General features: G+C 42.9%; 1 protein-coding gene and 1 long non-coding RNA gene across 3 annotated transcripts in view; one reads left to right on the forward strand and one right to left on the reverse strand.

Annotated features, from left to right (window-relative positions):
• The window catches only part of EIF2AK3 (eukaryotic translation initiation factor 2 alpha kinase 3), a 39732-nt gene extending 26721 nt beyond the window's left edge, over nucleotides 1–13011 (reverse strand). The window contains exons 1-2 of one of the 2 annotated variants that reach the window (XM_080976558.1): nucleotides 12841–13011; nucleotides 5259–5388 (exon numbers count right to left, since the gene is read on the reverse strand). The gene's annotated coding sequence lies outside the window, so the exon portion shown is untranslated. The remainder of the gene's footprint in view (nucleotides 1–5258; nucleotides 5389–12840) is intronic. The other variant, XM_080976557.1, reaches the window with a different exon arrangement.
• LOC308460672 overlaps nucleotides 1–15254 on the forward strand; it is a 178749-nt gene that overhangs the window by 95633 nt on the left and 67862 nt on the right. The gene's annotated exons all lie outside the window — the stretch shown is intronic.

Here is a 15254-nt window from a genome sequence, read left to right on the forward strand (position 1 = left end):
AGATGTGGCCTTTTCCGCCCATTAACCTTAAACACCATGTCCTGTGTCTTTATTTCCAAGGGGGGAGGGGGACTTGCCACGCAAAATAGCTGCTAGGTGAGCCTCTCTGACACCATTCATTTTGCAGAGGCACCCAGAGAAGGAGGGAATATTTATTCATATTTCACCTCTCCCCATGTTGTTCAACATCTTTACAAATGACACTGATGAATGTATTGAGAGGATGCTCGTCAAATTTGCAGATGGCACCAAACTGGGAGGGGTAGTCAATGCCACTGAAGACAGAATCAGGATTCAATATGACCATAACAGATTGGAGAACTGCTCTCAAACTAACAAAACAAATTCAAATAGGGACAAATATAAGGTTCTACACATAGGGAAGAAGAACCCGCTGCACAAAATTAACATGGAGGACACCTGGCTTGTCAGTAGTTCATGTAAAAAGGATCTAGGGGGTCTTAGTAGACAACAAGCTTAAAACAAGTTAACAGTGTGATGCAGCAGCAAACAAGAACCCAACAAAACAAAACTAATGCTATTCTAGGCTGCATCAACAGAAGTATAGTGTATTGAACAAGGGAAGTAATAGTCCCGCTCTATTCTGCCATGGTCAGACCACACCTGGAGTGCTGTGTCCCGTTCTGGGCAGCACTATTTAAGAAGGGTATTGACAAGCTAGAATGTGTGCAAAGGAGAGCAGCCAAGATGATCAAGGGTCTGGAAATCAAGCCTTATGAGGCACGGTTGAGGGAAAAGAGGAGACTGAGCAGAGATAAGATAGTCATCAAATATCTAAAGGGCTGTCACATGGAGGATGGAACATACTTATTTTCTCCTGCTCTGGAGGCTAGCTAGGTTAGGGGGCTGTGACTGGCCCAACGTCACCCTATGATCTTCATAAGTGAGTGGGGATTTGAATGCTGATCTGCCAGGTTCTAGTCTGACACACTAACCACTACACCACACTGCCTTCCTGGAGTCCTCCTGCTATGGGCAGCTATATAAATTTAGTAGGTAAATAAATATGGTGAAAGCAAAATCTCACTTAGAGAAGCATCTGAAATATTTGTTCTGTATTGTTTTATTTGATGTTTTAATGTGTTGTAAACCGCTTTGAGATTTAATAATAAAGTTTGCTGCAGTAAAGGCACCTGGACATTCCATTGTAGCGACTGTAACCTAGGTTTAAGGCACCGTTTGCCGATTAGCTTATATGTCAGTTTCTGATGCTGATCTTGGCCTCTTCCAGCGATTGTTCCCTAGGAGAGAGAGTTGTTAACAGTGTCTAAAGCAGGGGTAGCCAAGGTGTAGCCCTCCTAAAGTTGCTGGACTATAGCTTCCATCATCCCTCTAAACTGGCCATGCTGCTTGGGACTGATGGGAGTTGGCTACCCCAGTCTAAAGGAACTGGGAAGTTCCATCTGTCTTAGATAGTGGTGTGAGTGACTTCCTTTTTAAAATCTCTGCTTAAACTGCCATCTATGTTCTTGGATGATCAGATTTTAAAAAACAGAAACGAATATTTATCATTGCGCATGCATAAAGAATTCCCTGAGTATGTAGAACAGCCTTCTTATTTTGGGGCAGCCTCATTTCATATGAAAACAGAAAGGCACTTGGCTATATGAATTAAATATAAGACAGAATTGTAATGATTTCTGTTCAGTGAAGTTGAACAAATGATGACTTAAATTGACAGTTCACAAGGCATGTGTAAGTACCTTGTGATACCCTACATCCTTTGTATCAAGATAATTGGACATGACTGCCTGGATGACTCATTCTTGCATTAGATGAGATAATGCTTTAAGCAAAAAGGAAGAAGGGGGTGATGTCATTTCTTTACCTAACTTACATGCCTTTGCTGATTCTTACTGCCTCCCATGAAATCCCTTTCTACTTCCGCATGATAGTACACATTATTTGAACCTCTTCCTAATTCCACTGGGAGCCCATGCTCCCAATCTTTCTGGAGCATGTGGTGATCTCATCACTTGACTTATGCATACATCAACCAGAAGAGTCTGGTTTTAACTTCACTTTACTTCCTGAACTCTGAATTGTCTCCACTGGCATTGATTTCTGCTATTACAATCCTTCCTGAAGACCTTTGAGCCCTCCAATTTATAGTCTGGGTTTTCACCTGGGAGATTCCAGGTGAACTTTTTAAATTATACATGGCAGGAATATCCCTATTTAGAATGTTCTAAAGCAGTATACAGTGGTACCTCAGGTTAAGTACTTAATTCGTTCCGGAGGTCCGTTCTTAACCTGAAACTGTTCTTAACCTGAAGCACCACTTTAGCTAATGGGGCCTCCTGCTGCTGCCGTGCCGCCAGGGCACAATTTCTGTTCTTATCCTGAAGCAAAGTTCTTAACCTGAAGCACTATTTCTGGGTTAGCGGAGTCTGTAACCTGAAGCGTATGTAACCCGAGGTACCACTGTAACCAGTTTTTTATTTCTATATTCTCAAAAATTGTTGGTTCTTTGTTCTCATGCATAATGTGATTTGTCACTAATTTCTATTTATATAATCTTAGCTGTATTATCTGTTCAGCTGTTTTGTATTGGCCATCCCAGAATACCACACAGGTGCACTTCCTCTTACTGAGTGCTACAGGAAGCTTTGAACATGATCTGCAGTGGTAACTATAAGCAGACTGCTGTCTTTATGTGCAGGCTATGCATAGGCAGCCTAACATGGAATATGTATATTCTGTGTGTCCTTGACTGCTTTTAGGCATAAACCCTATAAATAGTGCAAGATGAGCATATCCCAACTGAAACTTCTTCACTTCTTCTTTCTTGGTTTCATCTACAGAATTCCAGTTCTCCTACACTGCTTCTTTAGAAGATCTTGTTTTTTTCCCTTAGGGATAAACTTTGTCTAGTGCTGGAATGTTGATTTAGTTGGTTAATGTACACCTGCTAATTCATTGGTTTGTGGCCAAAAATACCAAATAAGTAGATCACCTGATTACCTAGTTTGCAAAGGTACGGAAGATAAGAGGTCAGAACAACCCTAACTCCTGCTACCTTAGATTTTGAAAACTTTACCCTGTCTTCCCCACAGAGTACTCTGGTGAATTTGGTCACTTTTCTGTATAGTTATTTGCGTTTATTTATAATCTACAAATTTAACTGTAATTAGGGTTCGCTCTTCCTGTCCACTGTCTACATGTCAGCCTGTGAATTCACTTGGGCTTGTTTTTTGCAGCGCTATGCTTATGTTTGCAGGGAAGGAAGTGAGAGAAGAGTGATTCCTTCCTTTAGGGAAAAGGCAGGCTGGTCATTCACCTTTCAAAAGCTGCATGGTATGACAATGAACTCTGCTGTTCTTGCGAAAATCTTTAGGGATTCTTCTTAAGCTGCCTTGAGTCCCGTCATGGGTCCCTGCAGGATCCCATGTAACACATATTCCCCAGGCTGATGAGGAACCATTACTGAGCATTCTTTGGGTTTGGTCAGTCAACCAGCTACAGATCCACCTACGAGTTATCTCATCCAGTCCACATTTTACCAGTTTCTCCGCAAGAATAATATCCCACTCCCCATTTTAAAAGGCCATGGATTGTTTAATTAGCCAAAGGCCTGGGAGAAGAGGAATGTTTTCATCTGGTGCCTAAAGATATGTAAGGAAGGCGCCAGGTATATATAGAAAACAAGTAACACAATCCCAGTGAACCAGGGTCTACAGTAACTCTTTATTAGAAATATATTTCAAGCACTTGCAACCATCTTTCACCTTTACTCCAGCTGGAGTAAATAAAACAATGAACAGAAAGAGGTGTGGCAATACAGGAAGATGAAATAGTCTGTAGCTATAGTATCTATGATAACTAGTCTGAGCAAGCAAGGATTCAGAATTAAAAACAAGGTTTGGAAGGTGAGAATGCAACTCAGTTCCCTACTTTGATCTGCAAAATGTTGTAATCACTAATTAAAGGTCTTTTACCTCAGTATCAACTAATCTTAAGTGAAAGATTAAGAATTAAGTAATTAAGATTAAGTAGAAGAATTATTAATAATTTTTAAGGTGTGGGAATAAGAATTAAGCAAAGGATAAATACTTCTCTCTCTTCTTTCTCTCTCTCTCTCTCTCTCTCTCTCTCTCTCTCTCCAAGTTCAGACCAGCTGTTATAACTTTGGGTAATTATTTTGATATAGTACAACTTCATATTACTGCATTTCTAATTAAAAGTTAAACTCAAGTTGCATTTCAGCTGACTGAACAACCTTTAAGAAAATGCTCAGTGTGTTCTACAAGATGGAAAATAGATTTTTACTCTGAGGGAAATACCACTGATTTCAATACAACTCCCATGTAAATATATAAGGTCATGCAAGAATATTTTATAGTCAAAATTCAAAGACATGAAGTGTTTTAGAAGTACATATTTCGATTGTTTCTTTGCTGCCAAATGGATATAGGAATGCAGCCTAAAGATATTTTCTTCCATAGGGTTAATGCTATTCAAAATTAAGATACTAACTAGCTTATTGGAGGATTGTCAACCAGTGTGACTTTCAGTTCTGACAGGCTCTTAATGTTCAGGTCCCTAGAGAGGCACGGGGAAAAGGACTTTGACCTTTTTAATGCTGCCATTAATGGCCCTATTTGTTCTATTAATGGTCAGAAAAGGGAAGATTTGCAAAAGCAACTGAAGGAACTGCTACAATGGCATTCTATTGTAAGGAAAAAAAGTATTCTTTATTCATTTATACACTGCCTTTTGGCCAAGAAACCCAATAGATTTACAATTTAAAGTATCAGAGTCAACAAATAATATCCCCCCCCCCCCATGTCAACTTTAGGAACTGATGGAACAGGCTCTCTCCCCTAGCGTTCCTCACAGTCTTACTCAGAAGTAAGTCCAACAAAATTCATTGGTGCTTACTTCCATGTATTTTTGTAATAAATTTATTGGCTAGAAAATAAGAGTCAGATTAGGACAGGATCAAATCCATAATATCCCTACATTTTGTGTTTGGTACCAGAAAAACAATGCAAGTATTTAACATACAAGTTTATATGGACACATTTGTGTGGTAAAGAGTAGTTTTAAAAATCAGAACACTGATATCCAAGTAAATAGTAGTGAAGTTGATAACGTTTTTTTCTGGTCCTTACAACAGATGCAAGAGTCAAGAGAGCTTTTTGCAAATCTTAACTTAAATGAAAACAGAAAAAGATATTAAACTAGTAATAAACAAACGAGTATTTCAGAACCATGCAACAATGTATTTATCTTACCTCTGGTTTACTGAGGCTAGAGGAGACAAGAGAACCTGATCCCACATCTAGATCCCACTGCTTTCTACCTCTGTTCTCTGGGTCTAGAGCAGCAATCCGTCCATCCAAAGTGCTTATGATTATTAATGATCTGTAAATGGAAGACACATCCAGAAGTCAGAACTAGAAATCACACTATTCAAGGGTTCATGTTTTTAAGACCCAGGACCTACTTAATGCCAACTTGTGACAGGAAACCAGCATCAACCCCAACAACAACAAAAAAGAACCCAAAATAGTTTGACCCACTCTTAATAGAGGCATAACACATGTGGGATCATTTTCACTTCATGCAGCCTGGTGATGTGCCCATCCATGCGTTCCCTTGACCCTTCCCCTCTTGGCTTATTAAAACATGCTGGTAATGGCTAGTTGGGTCCTATGTGGGATCAATGTATTCTTGTGCGAGGGACTGGTCCCGGGTATCTTGAACAGGCAGCAATATGACTACTACTGAAAAAACCGACCTTGGAGCTGTTGCTTTGTGGCAACTATTGCCCAGTCATAAACACTCAATTTGAGGGGAAGATAATGAAGAGGGTCATGGCAGGAAAGTTACAAACACTCTTGGATAAAACAGATTACCCAGACCAATTTAAGTCTGAGTTGAAGTCTGGTTATGGAACTGTATCAGATTTGGTCTCTCTGAGAGATGTCCTTTATCAGGACGACAGAAGGAATGTGACTCTATTATGTCATCTTGGCTGCAAGTCCTTGAAGATCTGCTCCCTGTCTTGCTAGACTTTCTCCACCTAACCTGGGAGGGTGGAGCCCTGACTGACTCCAGCTACAAAAGCAGCTGGACACTCTTGGGCTGTTTTAGAGTGTTTTGCTGAGGGGATGTTGAGTGTTGTTGTTGATATTAATTTTTGTATCTTTACATCTTCTTACGATTTATGTGGAAAATGTTTCAATTTGGTTGACTAGTTTTTAATGTGTTTTATCTATTGCCTGTGGCTTTTCTTATGTTTGCAGTTAGGTAACTATTGTCATGTTGTAAGCATGGTTTTAACCATGGAAAGGGAGAATACAAATAAAATTATTATGATGATAGCTCAGCCACTTTTGATACCACTGCCCATGGTATCTTGATGAAGCAGCTCTGTGATGGGCACCGAGGGCACAGTTTTACCATGATTTCAACCCTATCTTCAGGGTTGTTGTAATAGAATATCACCAGGTATTCAGCCCCCTAACAGTTGTGCTGTGGGGTGCCAATTTAGTACCTAAATAAAACCACTGTCAAAGAGAAAAACAACTACCAGACTTTTAGAAGACATCTGAAGGCAGCCCTGTTTAGGGAAGCTTTTAATGTTTAATAGACTATTGTATTTTAATATTCTGTTGGAAGCCGCCCAGTGGCTGGGGAAACCCAGCCAGATGGGCAGGGTATAAATAAATTATTATTATTATTATTATTAGGAATCATTAGATTTCCATTTTTCTGTAACAAGGAGAGAAGCTGTGCAAGACCTGGGTCAGTTTCTGAAGTCTGATGACTAGATGAAGGCCAATGCAGTTTGAATCCTGGCAAGACATAGGAGCTGTGGGTGAGCAGTTTCTTAATCTATTCTCGATAATTGGTCAAGTCCCTGCTTCAGCTGGGGCCGTATTCCCACTGAAGGAGCAGGTTGGTAGTCTGGGGGTTCCCATGGTTTCATTTCTATCACTACAGTCCCAGGTGATGAGAGCACCTTGGAATGCCCTTTTCAGCTTTGGCCGGGTCATTTCTGGACTGTAATAGCCTGGACACTGCAATATGCTTCATGTGGTGCTCCCTCCAAAGCTTGCCTGGAAGCAACAGTTCAACTGTTCACTGGGGAAGATATTGCCATCACGTTATGCTGCTGCTGAAAGAACTCCGCTGGCTGCCAATTAGCTACCAGACCTCCTACAGATACTCTTACATCAGGAGGTTTATTCTATGTACCATGCAGAACTTGGAATGTTTAATGTGGCAGCACCTACCCTTTGGAACTCTCTTCTGTTGCTTATCAGGCAGCTGCTGTCTCTACTGACTTTTCAGCAGCTATTGCAAACCTTTTTCTAACAAGATTTTTAAGTTGAGATTTTTAGCCTAGCCTGCACAAGCACTGGATTAGAAATTGTTTTTCTTGCTAAATTGCCTTAGGACATTTCATAGGAAGCAATTCTTAAATCAAGTCATAATAAATAAACATTTCCTTCCCCATTTGCCACATATTTGTATTGGCACTGGATAATCTCTTGTCTTTTCAACCCCTGGGGAGCGGGGACAAGAGCAAAGGCACAGCAAGATTAGTAGCAGGGCTGCAACCAAAGTAGGATATACTGTACTTTCACAGTACAATGCGAGTGGAACTGCAGTAGATTCAGATCCTCACATTTCTTAAGCAGTTGCACTGTACCTTAGGCAAAGCACGCCCTGAATCTCACTGCTGAATGACATCCCTTCAACAAATGAGCCATACTCACAAGCAGAGTTTTGTCTCAGCTAAATTTTATAGTTTTAGACAAAGTTTCTTATTTTTAAAGATAACTCTTAATTATATCCCTGAACTCCAGTATGTTCAGAGTCCTCTTGAGCATCTCTTTGGAAAACCCTCAGTAGTCTAATACAGTGGTACCTCGGGTTACATACGCTTCAGGTTACAGACTCCGCTAACTCAGAAATAGTACCTCGGGTTAAGAACTTTGCTTCAGGATGAGAACAGAAATTGTGCTCCGGCGGCGCGGCAGCAGCAGGAGGCCCTATTAGCTAAAGTGGTGCTTCAGGTTAAGAACAGTTTCAGGTTAAAAACAGACCTCCGGAACAAAATAAGTACTTAACCCAAGGTACCACTGTAATAGTGTAATTTCTTTCATAAGCCATACCTTTAGACAAACAATTCTTTCCAGAGCCAAAAGGTAGTGCTTTTGTTTGAACAATTATAGTCACAAGACAAGTCCAGCCTTATCATGTTCAAGGCTGATGCCATGTTTATTTAGAACAGAAATAACTACCTCAAGCAGGAGTTAATTACTGCTATGTACTCTGGTTTCATATTAAGAATGTCAAACAGATATAGGAAGCTGGAACACATTAATAGCTGTATTATAGTGATTCTACACCACGACCCCATAATACGAAAAAATTACTAAATTGTGTATTGTGTACAGTCGCACCTTGGTTCTCGAATGGAATCCATTCCAGAAGGCCGTTCGACTTCCGAAAATGTTCAGAAACCAAGGTGCGGCTTCCAATTGGCTGCAGAAATTTCCTGCACTCAATCGGAAGCCGTGTCAGATGTTCAGCTTCCAAAGAACGTTCACAAACCAAAACACTCACTTCCAGGTTTGTGGCATTCGGGAGCCAAAATGTTCCGAGTAACAAGGGGTTCGAGAACCAAGACACGACTGTACACATCTCAGATGTTAACAAACACTTAGGGTGAGTGTAGTATTTCTGATTTGACAATATATAATCTTATTTACTGATTCCAAATACTTGCAGATATTTGCCTACTTGGATGTCAGGACTTTATAAGGCAGTTGATATTTGTTACCAACCAGTTTTCAGACATTTTTTTCTAATATTATCACTGTACTATTATATTTTTTACTATTTGTACACCACCTTGTATTTCTTATGTAAGTGCCATTTATAAATATTTAAATATATTACACATATCCAATGTGCATTTCTGCACCTAGAGGGTACTGCCATCTTCATGAGTGGACTAGACAGGGCCTTCATTTATTATGAACCCCAGCCTGCCCTCTTTCTATGACCTCTCATGAAATTAAGAGATACTGACCTGCCCCTCCCTTTCACCTCAGATGACTACAGCACAAAAATCCTGCTGCAAAACAGCATTATATACATATCTACTCAGAAGTAAGTCCCATTGCCTTCAAAAAGGCTTACTGTATGTGTATGAGGTTGCAGCCTAAGCCTTTCATATGGTTGAGGCTGCAATCCTATGCTTACTTACCCAAGAGTAAGCCCCACTAAACAAAGGATATAATAATTATGAGTAAACATGCACAGGATTCCATGAAGCAAGCTGATGTGAGGCGTCACTCTGAAAGGAGAAGCTAGCGGCAATACAAGCGAGGTTGGTTGGGGGCTGCATCTCCTGCTGCCTGACCCCCAACAGCAGCCACCACTCACCACACCATCATGCACCCCCCCACACAGGTGGAGCTGGTGCCCCCGCAGCCACTTCCTGCTCAGCACCCAGCCGTCCCCACTGCCAGGGGCTTACTGCTCACCACTGCCGGACACTTGCTGCCTCCTGCTCCTCAATCCCAGCAGCTGCAGCAGAGCACTTATGGGTGGTGGTTCACTCCCCTACTCACCCCCCTAGGTCATCTTCCTCCTCCTTGCCCTCTTCAGGGCAGCCCAGGCGTGAGTAAAGGAGTGTGCCACTGCAGACAGGGCTGAGGAGCAGGAGACAGCAAGCACCAGCAACAGTGAGTGCCTGGCAGTGATGAGTGCCAGGTGCCAAGCAGCAGCAAGGAGCAGGAGGTGGTGGGCAGTGCCAGGGGTTTTGCCAATAGGATTGTTTTATAAGATTCATGAATATGCAATATGGTACAGTTTTATTTGTTAAGCTATAAATAATTTTAATGCTGTTAAAGCCATAAAATAAGATTAAGTCTAACCAGCAAGTAGTTTGTACAGTACTTTGATTTTTCACAAACCACTTTTTCTGCAGCTTCATATTTTATAAAAATGTCATATCTCTAGCCTTAGCTGGCTTGTGGAGCCAGCAGAGTCACCAGGCTACTACTGAAGCCCAGGGGATGCCGCTGACCCAGAGTTCATGATGGGGGCACAGAAGCTAATGCATAGGAAACTGAGGCACTTGGGTTGAGACATCTCAAGTACCTTAAAATCAATTATAGAACCGGGGGCAGGGGGTGTGTGTTAGGCCTCCAAAACACTCATTTCCCCTTGTCCCCTTAAACCTCTCTCAATCACCCTATTGCTTTCACCACATCCGCTTTTGGGGCTGTCCCACTGTCCTGTCTTTTGGACACTGAATTCACTTTCAAAGGTGTGAAAAGAAAAAGAGTGCTTTGTGGGTGTTCAATGGTGTGGATGGTGATGTTGTACAGATATAAGGAAATGAGAGCTTTGGGATGGGAAAAGGGTAAATTTGATTCTTGGACATACAGTACTGAACTTAAGACAAAGAAGAATCCAAGCAGATCAAAGGAAGCAGATGCAAGTGCCAGATTGTACAGTACGAATAATATTCTGAGACAGAGAGGTGGACAGCATATAGGCTGTACTGAAAGCAGATGGATGACTATTTAATGGTAGTCGCTTCAAAAGTAATTCTGCATAGGAATGAGCTATAAGGACTTTTTTGTGGCTGTGCAGTGGCTTGCATACACAAGATTCTTCAAATCATACCACTACCAGAGGCATGCAAATATTACAGTCACAAAGGACTGTGATCATGGATTAAACATTTTAATGCCTCTGGAGGTTTCAGCACAAGCATGGACTTTCCAAAATCTACCTTTGGGCTAAGTGATGACTAAAGTAACATTATCTTCAACTTCAACATACAGTACAGTACTCATTTGCCATCACTCTCAATGGATCTACTGGGAAACTATTCACTTAACACTTTCATTACTGGTGTGATCAAAAGTATAGTTTGCCAAATATAACATTGAACATAAGGAATGTACCAATACAGGGTATGAAGGAACAATCTCACTAAACTATACAAGTTCTCAGAAACAGGAAGACAGTGCACTGAATGCTGTAAGCATCACACAGATTTTTGCATCTTTGCAAATAGGTCCACATAAGAAGGCAGAATTGTCTCCTAACACACACAGAGGTAGGTAGGTAATATGAAAGATGAAAAATGCCACCCTTCGAGATTAGAATACTTAGAGAAAAGTATATCTATCGCTGAACATGTGGGCAAGTAACAGCCCATGCAGGGACCCAAGCTGCCCCAACTGCCAAAATTTTGTGTGACTGCAATAAGGAAAGTGCATTCAAAGGGCACTTCTTTTCCTGCTGGAGAGGCCACAGGCCTGCTAGTCTCCACCCCAGCAAGAAAAAACCATGTTTGTGTGTGTATATGCGCAATTGTGTACCTGTCCAAGCCACGCTCACCATCACCTCAGGCCACACCCACTGGGCATGCAATCCCCAGCACCTATCCAACTGCTCAAGGGCCAAACAAACACCCACCTGTGGCTTTTCCAGCAGTCTGGTTTGCACACAAACACAAGGCTCTCCCGCCAACTCGCACAGAAATGGCCACCAACAGAAGTGGAGCAATGAAGACCCCAAACCCTATCAAGTTGCAGCGCAGTGAGAACAGGATGGTGGAGTTTTGATGTGTTGTGTTTAAACTTGAAACAAATAAATAATAATAAAGGATGGTGGACCAGCAGCAGGTTGTTCTTATACTCAGGGTATTGCTGGTGAGCGTTTCAAACCAGGGAAGGGTTACTGAGAGGAATACCTTGGGCCAGTCCATTCCACACTTAGCCCAACTCAATGGTGTGTTAACTGCAGGAACACAAAAACGAGGTGGGTGGGCGGGGGGGGGGGTGTCTTGCTTCCTTTTGTTCTTGTTATTAATCTGATTTGAACTGATTTTATAATGAAATTATTTTAAAATGTTGTAACATTTTACTGTTGTTAGCCGCTCTGAGCCCGGCTTCAGCTGGGGAGGGCGGGATATAAATAAATAAATAAATAATAATAATAATAATAATAATAATAATGCATTTTGTTTTTTTATACTGCATTGTTATGCTGTGAACCGCCCTGAGGTCTGCGGATGAAGGGCTGCGTACAAATTTAATAAATTATTATTATTATTATTATTATTCTTGGGAGAGGGAGAAGCAAATAAGAAAAAACCAAGACATTATAAAGCCCCTCTTCTAGTCGGATTCCTGCATCATGAAGGGCGCTTGGGACAAGAGCGAGATGATTGTCAACAACAACAACAAGCAAGAAGAAATACCAACAACAACAACAAGAAGAAGAAGAAGAAGCAAGAAGAAATACCAACAAAAGAAGAATGGAGGATGAAACTGATGGACTATGCAGAATTAGACAAATTAACAGGAAGAATTCGAAACCTGCGGGACCAGAGATTCATCACAGAAGACTGGCGTAAATTTACAGACCATTCGAAAAGTAATTGTGACGATCAGATTACGCTTGTAGGTTTTGTAAGGTGAATTATTTGAATTATTGCAAAAATGGCAAAGAGGAGAATTATTAGTTAAGATAATTAAAGGCAATACGAATTTAAGAAATGCAGAAAAAGTGGTAAGAATGGTGGATCATCAGAGGTGCTGATGGAAGTCCAAAAAGATTGTATAAGAAGTGAAGTTTTGTTGTATGTATGATAATCAATATGTTAAAATTAATAAAAAAATTATATATATATATACACACACAGAACAACAACAACAACAACAACAGGAGCCTGGCCCGTGGCTAGCGATGGATGAGAGAGCAGGGATCGCGGAAGCAAGGCAACCGGATCCAGGCCTCTGCCGAGATCCCCGCCGCGCTCCGGTGCCTCACCTGCAGCTGCCGCCCCGCGCGGGCGTTTCCGCGCCTTCCTCCTCCTGCTCCCCGGAGGTGAAGGCCGCCGCTTGGGCCACTTCGCCGCCGGCCTCATCGTCCTCCACCGTCACGTCGGCTGCCAAGGGAAGCGCGGCGGCGGCGGCCCCGCCGAGCCCTAGCCCGGGCCGGCTGTCCTCATCCAGGAACGCCGCCGCCGCTGCCGCTGCCGCCCCCCTCACGGGGACGCAGAGCGGCAGCAGCCACAGGAGCACCAGGGCGGCGGCGGGAAGAAGAGGCCGAGCGCTCGGGCCTCGCGGCCCTGGCATGGAGCGGCCCTCCCCGCTGCGGTCGCCTCAGCAACACCGTTACGCTCCGGGCATAGGAAGCCAGAGCCGCCGCCGAAAAGGGCTCGGTCGGTTTTACCTCAGAAGCCGGAGCTCGCCACTGCGCACGCGCGAGCTCCAGCGACGCAACGCAACTTGCCTACACACACTACCCGCCAGCCCGCCTTTAACCAATCCCCGCCTCTTCCTTGGCCACGTTACCAGCGCGCTTTGTTTCACAGAAACCGAGCTCGCTTCTTTTTTCAGCCTTCGGTTTCATTAGTGAGGAAAGCTGTCGTTTTTGCGCGGCCGTCCAATCGAAGGTGCGGACGCCTTTCCTTCCCGCCCCCACACCGGAAAAGGAGAAGCGACGCGCGATGTTTTGTCAACACGGTTCGATCCGAGCCAATGGCAGGGACGACGCCACAAATCTCTCCCGCCAATTAAAAGAGCTCACTTCTCCATGTTTCCCTATGGTTGGTTTAAGTAACATGACAGCCCCGCCCCCTCTGCTATTGGCTTTGCGCTCTCTGATTGGAGGGCGGTGGCGGTTGGTGGAGCTCAGCGACTGGCTGCTGCTTTTTTCCCGCCCCTTCCTGATTGGGCAACGCCAATGCTTCCTACGTGGCCGATTCTGAATGTGGACCACGCTCCCCAGTGCCCCAGGGCGTCAAGGGAGTTCGCGTCTTAAAGGGGACGCAGCACTAGAGCGCTTTGCAATGCTGGTTTTTGCAAAGGGTAAAAGCATCGCGAATGTGCCGTGTGGAATCTGAAGGCTTCTTTCGCACGCTCCCAAGGCAGCAGCTGAGAATATATAATAAATAATAACAATGATAATGTGCTACATTACATGAACATTAATCCCAGCAGCAAAAATTAAAAATTCAGTGCCCTGTTTTATAATTAGGCCAGGTAGAATGAGACTTTGGGGACTCCTGAATGCACAGTGTGGTGGTGGTCTACACTCTGGAACTCCCTGCCTGTTACGTACTGAGTTGAATAGGATCAAGGATGCAGCAGTCTGATTGGTCCTAGAACAATAGGATCAAGGATGCAGCAGTCTGATTGGTCCTAGAACAATAAGATCAAGAATGCAGCAGTCTGATTGGTCCTAGAACAATAGGATCAAGAATGCAGCAGTCTGATTGGTCCTAGAACAATAGGATTCAGAACGCAGCAGTCTGATTGGTCCTAGAACAATAGGATCCAGAATGCAGCAGTCTGATTGGTCCTAGAACAATAGGATCAAGAATGCAGCAGTCTGATTGGTCCTAGAACAATAGGATTCAGCATGCAGCAGTCTGATTGGTCCTAGAACAATAGGATCCAGAATGCAGCAGTCTGATTGGTCCTAGAACAATAGGATCAAGAATGCAGCAGTCTGATTGGTCCTAGAACAATAGGATTCAGAACGCAGCAGTCTGATTGGTCCTAGAACAATAGGATCCAGAATGCAGCAGTCTGATTGGTCCTAGAACAATAGGATTCAGAACACAGCAGTCTGATTGGTCCTAGAACAATAGGATCCAGAATGCAGCAGTCTGATTGGTCCTAGAACAATAGGATCCAGAATGCAGCAGTCTGATTGGTTCGCAGGAGCCACCCAATCCAGCTCCAGGTGGAAGTGAATCTTCAACCTGATTGGCCTACAGGAGAATCCTGGAATTAACCAATCACGTGGGGCCCATTGTGTAAGCAGACACTTTGGGGGAACTTGCATTCCTCACTACTATGAGCTGAATAAAGACCATGAAAGCCACACTGGACGCTGAGTATATTTCATTGCCTATTGAGATCAAGCAGGCATTTTGCTGAAAACAATCCTGTTTAGACACGCACAACCAGATACTTAGGTAACTTTAATCCGTTTTAGTATTTTAACTTGTGTATGTTTTAAAGTACTGCTGATTCCCCCCCCCCCCCCCGATTTTTGTTGGGGATTTTTTTGTAAATCGTTTTGAGATATATATAAAGATCGATATTACAACTAAGGAATTTTATTAAATAAATAAATGGCAATGACTACCACTTCAGGAGCTGCATTCACATTTTTGATAGACACTGGAACATTTCCTGGAATTGGGGGGGATTGCAGAGAATGGGGTAGAG

This window comes from Podarcis pityusensis (assembly GCF_964106645.2).
Source record: "Podarcis pityusensis genome assembly, chromosome: 13".
Lineage (NCBI taxonomy): Eukaryota > Metazoa > Chordata > Lepidosauria > Squamata > Lacertidae > Podarcis > Podarcis pityusensis.